The sequence below is a fragment of the Hippoglossus hippoglossus genome, chromosome 2 (genome assembly GCF_009819705.1).
Source record: "Hippoglossus hippoglossus isolate fHipHip1 chromosome 2, fHipHip1.pri, whole genome shotgun sequence".
In the NCBI taxonomy this organism is placed as follows: Eukaryota; Metazoa; Chordata; class Actinopteri; order Pleuronectiformes; family Pleuronectidae; genus Hippoglossus; species Hippoglossus hippoglossus.
In genome coordinates this window covers 4873627-4886157 of record NC_047152.1, presented here as the reverse complement: position 1 = coordinate 4886157, position 12531 = coordinate 4873627, and the positions used below count along the sequence as shown (strand labels likewise).

At 41.3% G+C, this 12531-nt stretch overlaps 1 long non-coding RNA gene across 1 annotated transcript; it reads left to right on the top strand.

Moving 5' to 3' along the window:
- The first annotated feature begins 1561 nt into the window (after positions 1–1561).
- Positions 1562–12247, top strand: LOC117772333. The gene is made up of 4 exons (XR_004615754.1): positions 1562–1668; positions 9127–9200; positions 10124–10291; positions 11200–12247. It is a non-coding gene; the product is annotated as an uncharacterized LOC117772333 (long non-coding RNA).
- The last annotated feature ends 284 nt before the right edge of the window (positions 12248–12531 follow it).

Below are 12531 nucleotides of genomic sequence, written 5' to 3'. Positions count from 1 at the left end.
GTCAAATCTGTGGGAGCAGTAGTTCACTATCTTGTTTGGACATCTGCATACAGACAGAAGCTGGGAATCAAACCAGCACAGTCAGTGGACAGTCCACTCTCACTGCTGAGGCACAGACGTACTGATTCCACTTTCAATGACGGCTAGTGCAGCGGAGGCACAACATTTGAATCTCTATCATAATAACCACAGCACAATAAGCTACTGTGATGTGTTGATTGTCAAATGTACCAAACCTCACTGCAGGGCCAAAATGTAGACCAACCCAAAGAGGGGTGGGGGGGGATTTCCTGTGTTGATGCTCGATAGCCTTCATCAGAATTATTCTTTTCGTAGTGAGTTCTTTAAACAGTTCTACAATAATCCTTTTTTTTAGTTTTCGTGCAGGACTTGTTGCGAGCTTTCGAGAAGTTCGACAACTTTGTGTTCATCCTACCTGGTTTATTGGTTTTTACAGTTTTTTTATACTGCTAACATGTGTGCCTTACATACAGTAGAAGTTTAAATACTCAACCGCTGTTATTATTTCATATAACTAATAATTTTCATAAAACAGATGCTACGTACATGGCGAGAAATACGCCGATATTCAAATTTACCCTGTGACACATGGGTTTGAGTCCCGATTGATGCAGCAGCACACGTCAGTGATGGGATGAGGCACAGACGTTACATGATTTCAGATTGTGGTTCTGCGAGAGCACTTCATAATGCATGCCGCCGCACTCAGTCCTGTGAAATCGCTCCTCATTTTCCCATTGACGAGTGCAAGCTAAGTTCTCGTGAATAATTGAAGCGCCGGTTCCGAGGTTGTTGTGGCGTCTTTGATCAGGAGCTTGACACGCTGCCAGCTGCTCTTATGCTCATTTGCAAAGATTAATCAAACTCTATTATCTCCTGTGCAGCAGGGGATGGCAACTGTAGCAGCTACTTGTTACACACACTCTTAATCACACTGTAAACTGATGGTTCAAAGGTTATTATGGACCGGCTCATGAAAGAATTATGACTAAGGACTTATGTTTTTGCTTTCAGTTGTGTTTCGGGGTTTTCAGTCTTCAGAGTGACGCTCTTAGTTTTTGTTTAGTTCCAGAAAGTTTACCACAAAGCTGTTTAAAATACCATCGAACTCTGATGCATTATCACTTTAAGATTGTTACTGTCCCCTTTCTTTCTTGTGCTTTGCTTTGTCTCTCTCGTCGTTCTCCCAAATTATGAGTGTGAGATGAAAGGAGACGTGCGAATTGATTCGGCTGATATGAGACAAAGATACACGATGATCAAAAGAAACAACAGACGCCGAAATGGGATTTCTCCAGCGATGCTTTTATCATTTGCAGATCTATAGAAAACAACAAATAGAGAAGTGGGTGAAAAGATGAACTCGCAGCGGTTAAAAGTGAGAACCTGTAGCTCCTGCCCTGACGGCCTGCAGAGGCTGCTTGCTCTCATGGAACCAAACTTTGCAGTGTGAAGTGTGTCTGGGTCAATAGTGTGTGTGTGTGTGTGTGTGTGTGTGTTTGAGGATGTGGGGTGAACGAGGCTAATGCAACCAGAATGAACTGGTTTGGGAGACAAAAGCTGGGGGGGGCTTGAGGAGGTGCACGAGTGGAGAGAGGCAGGAGACCAGAGACAAGTTTCCCCCTGACCCGACCGCCTGATACACAAGTAAGTGCTCCGCTCTCTTCTGCTCCTCGTTCGCCTGCGATCCTCTGAACTGTAGCTGCTGCAAAACCAAAGAGAACCAAGTGATCAGCAATGCTTTTATTTTGTTTTATGGAGTTAACCCTTAGAAAAACCAGCTACCAACTAACTGTGGAACACATATCTCATGAAGCATTTATCTTATCAGCCTCACAGTTGGCATGTCTTGTTGTAAATTGCCAGAGAAGGTGCACTGCCGATTTTGTCGCGTTGAGTCGTGTGTTGTATTCTTTTTCCAGCAAGTTTGTGTTGACCGTTTATTTTGTTTGGTGATGTTGCTCCTTTTTGCTTTCGGGATGTGGGTCGATCAGTGCTGAGTGACAGCAGGTTTGCATGATCAGGTCTGGGAGGAAGGAGGGGCCGGGCGGACTCCAGCTGACTCAGAATGGTCTGAAGTCTGCTGCTCTGATTACATTTCAGTCAGGACGTTTATTTTGTGTGTTTTGCAGATCGGTTCAGTTGTGAGGTCAGCAGTTGCCCAGCGTCGTAGCTTGGTCTTGTGTGTTCGTCGTGTGTGTTTTCTTTCTCTTGTATGATTTAGTTTAGTTGGATTTCCCAGGGTTCATTTTGTCTTTCTGTTGTCGTACCTGTTTGTTAGTAAAATGCATCTGCATCATGGCAGCAACATTCCTAGAATCACTCAGTACTCTTTAGTAATTTGTCTTCTTTGATTGCTGTACATTTTTTATGCAGAACGTATTTACAGAGGATGAACGACAAGATTTATATCATCTCTCTGTAGTGTTTCTAAAAAGCTCTGCACACAACATCCAGCACAGAAACAATAAAAAAGACAGTATATCATAAAACAAGCCCTTTGCAAAAAGGCAGGTTTAGAACTTGCACTGAATAATACAAAAGAAAAAATATTAGCTTTCCTAATAGCTTTCAGATAAATTGTTGTTTTCTTACACTCTCCACCGAGACTCATAATTACTTGTGTGTTTGTGTTTTTCGGAATTAGGTGTTAAGAAGAGCAGACTCTTATTTTGTTTTTTTCAAAGGCACACATTTCAGATTCATATAAAGCTCCGTGCTGTACACTCTCACTCCGCTGCTCCTCTAACCCTGTTTTGTTTGGTGCTTATCATCTGCCCGCTGGCTTTCATTAGTCTTTATATAATTGTCCCATTTCCTAAGCCACATCCCAGCCCTTTCCCCTCGTCTCAACTTTGAAATTCTGCAAGTGAAGCTCTTCTATACACACTCCACACATTCTGTATGTGGCAGAGAGGTGGGAATTTGGGGTATTGGTGTGTGTGTGTGTGTGTGTGTCGGGCTGTTGTAGCACATTTTAGGGGTTTGATTAAAAATGTTTACATTGTGTTTTTGCTTCCTGCTGATGCAGGCAGCTTGGTTGTGTTGAATTTGGAACATATCCAGTGTGTGTCTTTGTGTGTGTGTGTGTGTGTGTGTGTGTGTGTGTGTGTGTGTGTCGGCAGGCAGCTGGGTGCACGGTTGAGAGAATTACATGTTATTAGTGCTATTTTGCTCATTTGGCGACTTAACAACTGGTGAGCAGTGACTAAAAGTAGAGAGGACATAGAAAGATATACAGGAGCCACACACATAGAACTAATATAAAACTCAACTTATAAACAACTCAACCCTACAAACACTTTCTGACCCCATGGTTTTCATTACAGTGAATTAATGGTTTAAAGCGCGATGATGCAAGATTGGCTCTCGACAATACTGATCCCACTCAGTCCTGCCTCTCTCCATTTTCTGAGGTAGCAGTCTTATCTCTAAATTAAATAGAATCAAAACCAACAATAAACTCTTAATTACAAATAAAGACCAGAGAATGTCTGCTGGGAAACAGGAGTGATGATGTCATGCAGCGAGATTAGATCTAATGTGTGATTTCATACAAACAACATACGATCATAAATCACTTTTGGCTCTAGGGAAGCTTTAGGTCGTTTATAAAGTCCTGGATGCGTAGATTTTTTTAAGTTATGCAGGATGACTTCTTCTTGTAACTTAAAATATGACATCATGCGATCAATATAAGCTCTATTATTTGCAGAGATATCTTGGAAAATGTGTTTTTCTGACCATGTTTTGTTTTTGACCTTGACCTTTTATCGACCAGCTCCAAAAGTTAATTATCTCTACGTACCCCACACACACACACACACGCACACACACACACACACAGGGTAATATAAATAGAAACTCTGAGACCCAGTAGGTCTTATTATATAAGTCAATAATGTTTGTTGTTGAGTATTATTCAGGGGTTGAGTTCCTCTTGCAATGATTTCAGCACCCGCAGGTCTCTGCTGTTCCAGGTCCAAAGTAATCTGTTTGGTTGTGAGTCAGACGTTATCTGTTCCATGGTCAAGTGTTTGTGGTTTCCTTCCTTTGTCTTTTACACAGTCCATTCTGTCCGGAAGAAGAGTTTTTGCGTTGTAGCTTTAGGTGTGAGACAAAAAACTGAAAAACATGCCTAAAACATGTCCTCTGTAAACAGTGTGTGTGTGTGTGTGTGTGTGTGTGTGTGTGTGTGTGTGTGTGTGTGTGTGTGTGTGTGTGTGTGATCCCCCAAAGAAACGGTCTGCAACCTCTCTGGTATAGAGGGTCATATAAGGAGCAATAAAACAGTCATTTCCACTCGACTGCCTGTCAAAATCCCTAATTACAGAGTCAACAGAAAGACACACACACACACACACACACACACACACACACGCTGTGTCACCAACTCTCAAAGCTCCAGCCCTCATCCCCAACCCCCCCACACTTCTAATGTGCTGGACAGAATCCAAACTTCAAACTCCGGTGGCTGGGGAGCAAAATTGGTCTTTTTCAAAGCTCTTATTAAGCAGAGCTTGTCAGATTAAAAAAAATGAACATGCCACAGAAATTCACTTTGTCACCCTTTTATTAGGAGGTGTGAGTGTGTGTGTGTGTGTGTGTGTGTGAGTGCTATTAGTTATAATCCCAGTTCTACAGTACAGACAAAGCCCTCTATACTAAACTATGTAACAAGGAGATAAACGTGATCTTCACTCCGTGTGTGTGTGTGTGTGTGTGTGTGTGTGTGTGATCTTAATTTACAAGTATAGCACAAAAAGTACAAACACAAGAATTGTAGATTATTACAATAAAAGCACGGATAGGTTGATAATCAACTCTGATCCTGCTGATCAACTGCTGATCAACTGATCAACGCTACATGGATGAATCATAGTGAATCGGATCATATAATGTTTTATTGATGTTATTACACATTAACAGAGTTTACAACCTGTCGTTCTCTTTACGACACAGTCAGTCTCATTACGAATAAGAGGCTCAGTGTGTTTACACTCTGTTAGTCACTGTGACACAGAGAGAAGATGTTTAATGTGTGTTTATAAAATAATACTTTCTTTAACATCACTCTCATTGCAGTAAATCTGAAGGGTTCAACAGAACTGACTTTAAAACAAGAGAGAAAGAGATGATTAAATGGCCAATGGGTATATCCAGATTTAATGTTGGGGAACAGAATTATTTAATTTCCTTTCTCTGACAAACTTATTCCACCGGAAATAACCATCACGACCCAGAAGAAAGCTTCTTCTTGTGTCTGCTTTCATGTTCCTAAGAAAGTCTGAGTGTTTGGTTTCCTGTTGTGTCTTCTGGCAGATGGACCTCCAGGCGCTGACACAGAGATCTAGAGCAGAGTGAAGTCACTCGAGGGACTTTCGAGTTTTTCTGTCTGATGACCAAGGATATTCTCTCTGGTCGCTCCAGCCTTTCACATCCCCACAGTGACAGTAGCTTAGCGCACACAAAGAAATGCCACATCTTTATAATCATCTGCGCATCATATTTTTCTTTATCCTTGAACTAAATCCCAAATGACGGACCTTTTTAAAAAAGCTTTTTGAAATCTCAAGTATTTATCTGAACTATTCAGTAGGTACGACTGAGTAATCAACAAATAGAGTTGAAGTCTGGGGGAGAAGTTGGAATAGTATTAAGATTTGAACAAAAGAGCAACTCAGGCATCACAAGTGTCACAGATTCTGATTCAAATGTTAAATATATATAATTTCCACAGTATCTATATACAATATATATATATATACAGCATCTAGTTACAAAGCCCAGAAACAGAATATGTCATGTGGAGTAAACCTTTGGCAGATGTAGGCCGAGCGTCCTTATAAAGGTTTGATCAGCCCAGTGCAGACTCCGTGTCGGCCAGGCAGCACACACGCAGGATATAAATGAGAGCAGTGTTGACACACATTCGTATGCAGCCATATTTTACAAAGCTGTTATGCAAACAAATCCTCCAATGCAGGGGTCCTCTGTGAACCCACAAAGAACGGCGGGGGGCTGTTCCTGGAGATACCAGGGTCCAACGATATCATTTCCTAAAGTGACATTTCTGTGATTAAACTGCGACAGCAACGGTTTCGTAGGAAAACTCGCACGTTAAATTGTTTAGCAGCTTCAGACGAAGAAAGTTTCCTCAGGAGGTGGTGGAGACAAAAAACAGTTTTAAATGACAGTCGCTGCATGTGTGAATAAGCAATTATGGACTTAACAGGTGATGATATGTCAATGTTCAGTTTAAAATCACTGCCCCAAGTAACAGAAAAGGCAGTTTTTGTTTAATGACACTCGAGGAAAGAATATTTGAATATTTGAGCTTGTCCCCGAAACAATTAGAAGACGAGGAGCTTGTTCCAAGTGACAAATGAAATGACAGCACAACATCTGTGTGAATGTGAATAAAAGGGCCGTTTATCTGGATCCGCTCTGAATTTGAACAGGTTCCTCCTCGGGTGATGTCCCACCTCTCCACAAAATGTCACGGCAATCTGCTCGGTAGTTTTTCGAGTCCTCTTGCTGACGGCAGCAAAACAGCAATGAAAACACACACATCCCTCGGCGGAGGTAATAACATCTGCCTCTCGTCGGCTCTTAACAGCTGGTAGCAGCCATGACACCTAATATTTACCCTTATCTCTGAGCCATTGAGAAAGTTAATAAAAATGTCCTGTTCATTTCAATGTGAGATGCGACAATGATACACGTGCACACAATACCTCCGCTGCTGCAGCTTTATAGCATCGTCAGCAACAATGAGACTGATTTTATCACTTAATTACCTTATTTTCATACGTGGTCCCTGTGCACGTGTATGTGTTATACCTTTGTTATTGCATTATTAAAATATGATATGAAATTTGCTATCAAATATTATATAATATGTTACTTATATTGCACATGCATCCTGGGCAGACTGTTGTTAACCTCTGATGTCAAACTAACCACTGGTCGTCCCTCAACACTGACTGGAATCAGTGACCTCTGACCGTCACTCAGTCTTAATAAGCCTGTTATTCATTATCATTACCCTTATTATTTAATATGATGTTGTGGATTTTTTTTGGCGGTCATTTACAAAAAGGATTAATAGTAAAACAATTCGAAGATCAATAGCAAAACGCAAAAATTCAGAAGTAAAATCACAATTCTGTCTCATCATATCTCAGTTGTTCCACTGTTCTGTGATCAGCAACATGATTTTAAAAACCCTTGTTGCCACAGATATATATATTTTCTCTATCCCCCTCGCTGCTACTTCAGTTGATCCTGGAAAAGCTCGGAGTGGTGTCCTCATGGGACGCTGCTGCGGTGCTTTCCAGCTCCAGTCCCTGGACGGGCTATTAGAGCGGCAGCGCATAATTGCAGCCCTGGTGGTGTGTGAGACATCCACTCCATCGTGCTCCACCAGCTTTGCTTCACACTGTGTGTTACTGACTTGAAAAAGAGACACTGGGACAAAGGTCATGACAATGTTTTGTTTGAGCTGCAGAGACACTGTTTGGAAAATCTATGTAAACTACACATGTAGTCCAGAGCCCGTTCTAAACCTGGCTGTTTGCTTGTGTGTGTGTTAAAGCTCTGGGGCTACTTCACAACTATTCCTGATTATAGTGTGTCCTCCTCAAGCAGTTACACAATATACTGTCTGTGCTTTTCATATACAGTTTAAACTTTGCATCATCCTACCTGGTTTATCTGCAATTTACGTCTTTACTATTCATGTGTGTGGTTTATACTTTATATATTTATATATTTTCATACATTGCATGTCAGTTATTTAGGGCGTCTGATAAGCAATCCACAATCTCCAGATCCAAGTTCACAACTTTTGAAGTCAGCTCAATATGTAGTGTTGCAGCAACAACTTCACTTTGTGATTCACAGATATTTGTGGAATTAGTAGGTTTATACATTGTAAACTACTGATTTCACATTTAGCTGTGCATCGAGCTGAAGGTTCGTGATTGGCCTTGGAAGAGCAAGTAAATCTTGTACGTCCAGTTTTCAGGTGTCAACATGACTCTGTTAAACATACTCTACGAACAGATTATTAGTTTACCCACTTTTTCGCTCAAAAAGAAAAAAGAAACTTTTCCACCACGCGGATCAGATCACCTCAGCCCTGAGGCGGCGTGGTGGGGGGGGGTACAGGAGACGTCTGGTGCTGCTGGCTGGTGGGGCAAAGCTAGTGATGGTTAATGATGCCTGTTGGAAAACTTCAAGTCTGAGTTTGAAGATAAAACAGTTTTGTGGAGTGAAAAAAGTGGGCTCGCTTATAGGCATCTATCTTCTGATGGTCTTTTATTTTTTTCAACGTCAAAGTGAAGCATAATTTCTGGAGATGTGTTCGCCGTGCAGCAAGGCTGTACCTCAACGAAGGAGTATTTGACTGTTTCTGGAAACATGGAAATACTATTTTGTGGGTAGAAGTTAATGTGATGGGATACAGGTGAAATATCTGCGCACCTTCTAAGCAACAGCTCTAATTACACCCTAATAACTGAAGAAAACATCATGGTAGGGGATGTGTTGGACTTTTCATGAATAATACATCAGTGAAATCCCTTACACATGCTATGAGATGCTAATGAACTTCATGTCTTATTCATTCAAATCCTGTTCATATTGTACATATTGGTATTTTTATATTTCTCTTATGCTAGAGAGAGAGAGAGAGTGAGAGTTAGTTCAGAACCGACACAAGCACGTGTTCTCTCTCCGTTGTGTATATTGCAAGTTCCAGTAGCATGCAAACATAAACACAGATAAACCAGGTATGATGAACACAAAGTTTTCTAACTTCAATCTGCACTGTAGACGTGTCCTAAAAAGCTCTGCACACACAAACAATACAAAGTGACAGTATATTGTCGAACTGTAGAGCGGTTCCTTGTTGTATGAAGGTGACCAGTGTTCAGCAGTCCCCCGTCGGGTTGTTACGAGCACTGATGGAGGTTGTGGGTGGAGCAGATAATGATCACACACACACACACTGACCCTGGGCTGAGGGTCAACTCCTAATGGCTCAGCAGATGTGATGCATGTGAACCTTTGGGGATGTTGATTTGCTGCGTGTTTCTCCAGGATGAGGGCTGCACCGCTGCTGCTGCTGCTGTTGGTCGCTTTCATCACCACCGTGGCTGGAGGGAAAAACAAAGGTAACCGTCCATTCCATCTGTTTCTCTGTCACTTTTTTGTTGTTATTACAAATAATAAGTTCATGTAATCAAAATGTTTGTTTCATATTTTTGCATTCAGTGGGATGCATTAAAAATTGTTTATTTTGAATACAGTGATGTCCTGCATATTGTTATATCTACTGTATTTATATACTGCCAAAGTTTGATAATCTTTATAATGGTAGCCAAGGCTGCAGAATGCTACTGAATTACTTCCAGTATGAGGACCTATGGGATAATAATCTGGGCATTTCTTACTGGCCACAGGTTCAGTTTTGCTCCTCATAGTTCAACATTTTGGAGAATATTGTTATTTTTCAGTTGACACAAGGAGATGATAACAACGACAGTTTGCGTTGTAAAATCCTCTGGAAACTCAAATGGACGGTCAAGCCTAAAGCAGATAATTAGGAACACTAGCAAAGTTTTATTGTTAAGGGACATCTTGGGGTCATGTGTGACAGCAAATGGGATCATTGACTGTAAAAAAGAAAAAAAGCAATTAAAAATGAATTATGACTGCAGCACAGAAGGATCAAGTGCTGTTACATACAGAGAGGTTGTTGGGATGCTTTGACACACTTCTTCTCCCTTTTCAAACTAAAGGTCGGCATTTTCTTTTGTAGGGACAAACTGTGTATGTATGCAGGTCACGGTTAGTCACGGTATGAATGGATGTCTATTCAATGCATACATGCATGTTTAGTCAACATGTATTTGCATGATTATTCGATGTATGTTTACTTCGTACATTTCCTTCCACCGTTACAGCACCACAGCACCAAACACCTCATCGCTCCCGTTTGTCTGGGAGCGCGTGGCGTTGCACGTTGGAATAATACTTATAACTATGCACGTCTCGTCTAAAACCACTTGTTAATAGACTTTTCTTCTGCTCTTAGAGAAAAACAAACCCTCCCAGTATGGGTCAGAATGCACCGACTGGCGCTATGGCAACTGTGTGCCTAGCAACGGAGACTGTGGAGCAGGATTTAGAGAGGGGTCATGTGACCAGCAGACCAACAAGATGAAATGTAAAGTACCATGCAACTGGAAAAAAGACTTTGGAGGTATACACACACACACACACACACACACACACACACACACACACACACACACAGAGCGAGAGAGCGAAGTCTGCAACTACAATCAATGTATCAGATGTGACCTCGCTCTCGTGTTCCTCACCAGACAAACTGACAATGGAAGCAATGGTGGGAGGTTTTACATTGCAGCACAGAGAATGTAGGTGGTAGCAATTGATACGTGGGATATGGTTTCCAAAGAAGGTGTTTTAATTGAGAGTATGCAAGTTATTTTAAATCGCCCCCTGTGAATGGGGAAGGATTAGCAATTTTCATAATCACATGGACGTAGCATGCAGGCATATGTGTGAGAACTCTGTGGTCCAAGGTCAGTTAGAGCTTTTAATAATTGTCTAAGGCAGGACAGAGTGGAAAATAATACAATAATAAGTCGCAAAGAAATTAATGTGATTAAAAATTTCATTTCAGAATAAAATAGAAGTTGATGGAATATGTAAACGCTATCGAGGTGGTGAAAAGCTGCCTTGATGGATTAAAGACTGATGGTAGACTTATAAAATCTTTATATATGCATGTGTGAGTGTTGGGGCACGAGTTATATCTGATTAGTATGTGTAACCAGATGGGGCCTTGGGTGGAACCTTGAGGTACACCAGAGTTAACTGTGGAATGTTAAAACAGGTTATTTTCAGAGGATATTGATTTATGTTTGACAGGTAAAAATTAAATAACGCTGATCCAGAACCTTAGAAGCATGTTAAAAATGTATCTGTTATCTACAGCCCCTGATACACCAGTTCCCACTGGACCCACCTGCAAACAGAAACTGAAAATTGAACAATTGAAAAGCTGCATCGCTTGTGTTCCCTTCTCTCTCTCTCTCTCTCTCTCTCTCTCTCTCTCTCTCTCTCTCTCTCTCTCTCTTCCAGCTGACTGTAAATATCGGTTTGGAAGTTGGGGACATTGTGATCCGAGCTCTGGCTCAAGAACCCGAACGGGGACATTGAAGAGGGCCCTCTACGACGCAGAGTGTCAACAGACAATTTCTGTCTCCAAACCGTGCCAGGGAAAACCGAGAAAGCAAACAAAGGCCAGACTGACGAGTTCCCAGCTGGACGTTCCTCAGTCTCAGTCGAGAAGAAGGAACTCTTTGGCTTCAGCTGCAGTCACGAGCAGTTAATGGCTGATTGGATGTGAAGGGGGGGGGGAGCTCGTGAGGTACTCCAGAATGAATGATAGCTGTAGACCCAAAACGTAACTTTGATGTTATACCTTTTTTTTTTTTTTTACATAATTTACACAATGTTTTTGATGTAGAAAAATATATATAGTTCCATTAGATGAGATTTCTGCATTTGTGACATCAAGCAAAACAATACACATTCGCATTTTAGTTTCACCCGAGCGTTTTTATGTATGTATGTGGAATATAGTTATTAACTCCACCATGATCAGTTAGCAGCTTCTACATTAGCCTGATTTACATCTGGCTCGTTCACTTCATTCACGTTCCTATATGATCGATATTATCTATATCTTTTTTTGTGTTGAGGCAGGTGTAAATAAGTATTTTAGGTCATTACGGACTGTCTCATGAGCGCCCTCTTGGTGAATTGCAGCCAATTACAATACTGTACAACAGGAGCTGTTTACTGAGCTAAACCCTACTATTGTGATATGAACCATGAGGATATAAAAAGGCCTAAATGACTTTGCTCTAATGCAAACTTGACTTTTAAAGAATAGAAAAATGTTCTTGGGCTCTGTCCAGTACTTATGTGTATCGAGTTGTAACCCACACATAATCTTGTTCTCTTTATTGCTTTGTGATACTTTTATATTCTTCTCTTCTTCACCCCCAAAAAATAGAAACGAAGCAGTAACTGTCAGAAGCAGTTGTGGGTCTGACAGCTGGACAGTGGCCCCAACACTTAGAGATTCATAGCCTGATTCCCATTCACATATTCCTGTGCCTTCCTCAACCACGACGAAGACATGACAGCAGCACGGAGTCCACACGATGAAGCGAGCGTGACCCGTAGCTTTATGACCAACCAATCGCAGCTTCTTCTAAATCGAAGGGATATTTGTGTTATTAATCTTCCTTTACACCACCATCCACTTTAAATAATGTGAAAAATGTTGGCCTAGGGCGTTCTCAATATCTGAGCCTTCACCACCGAACCTTTAATAGGATAAATGCACGTGGGCTCCCGCTCCGTGCTGGAGATGGGAGCTATTTTAATTTCCAGGTTGTCTCA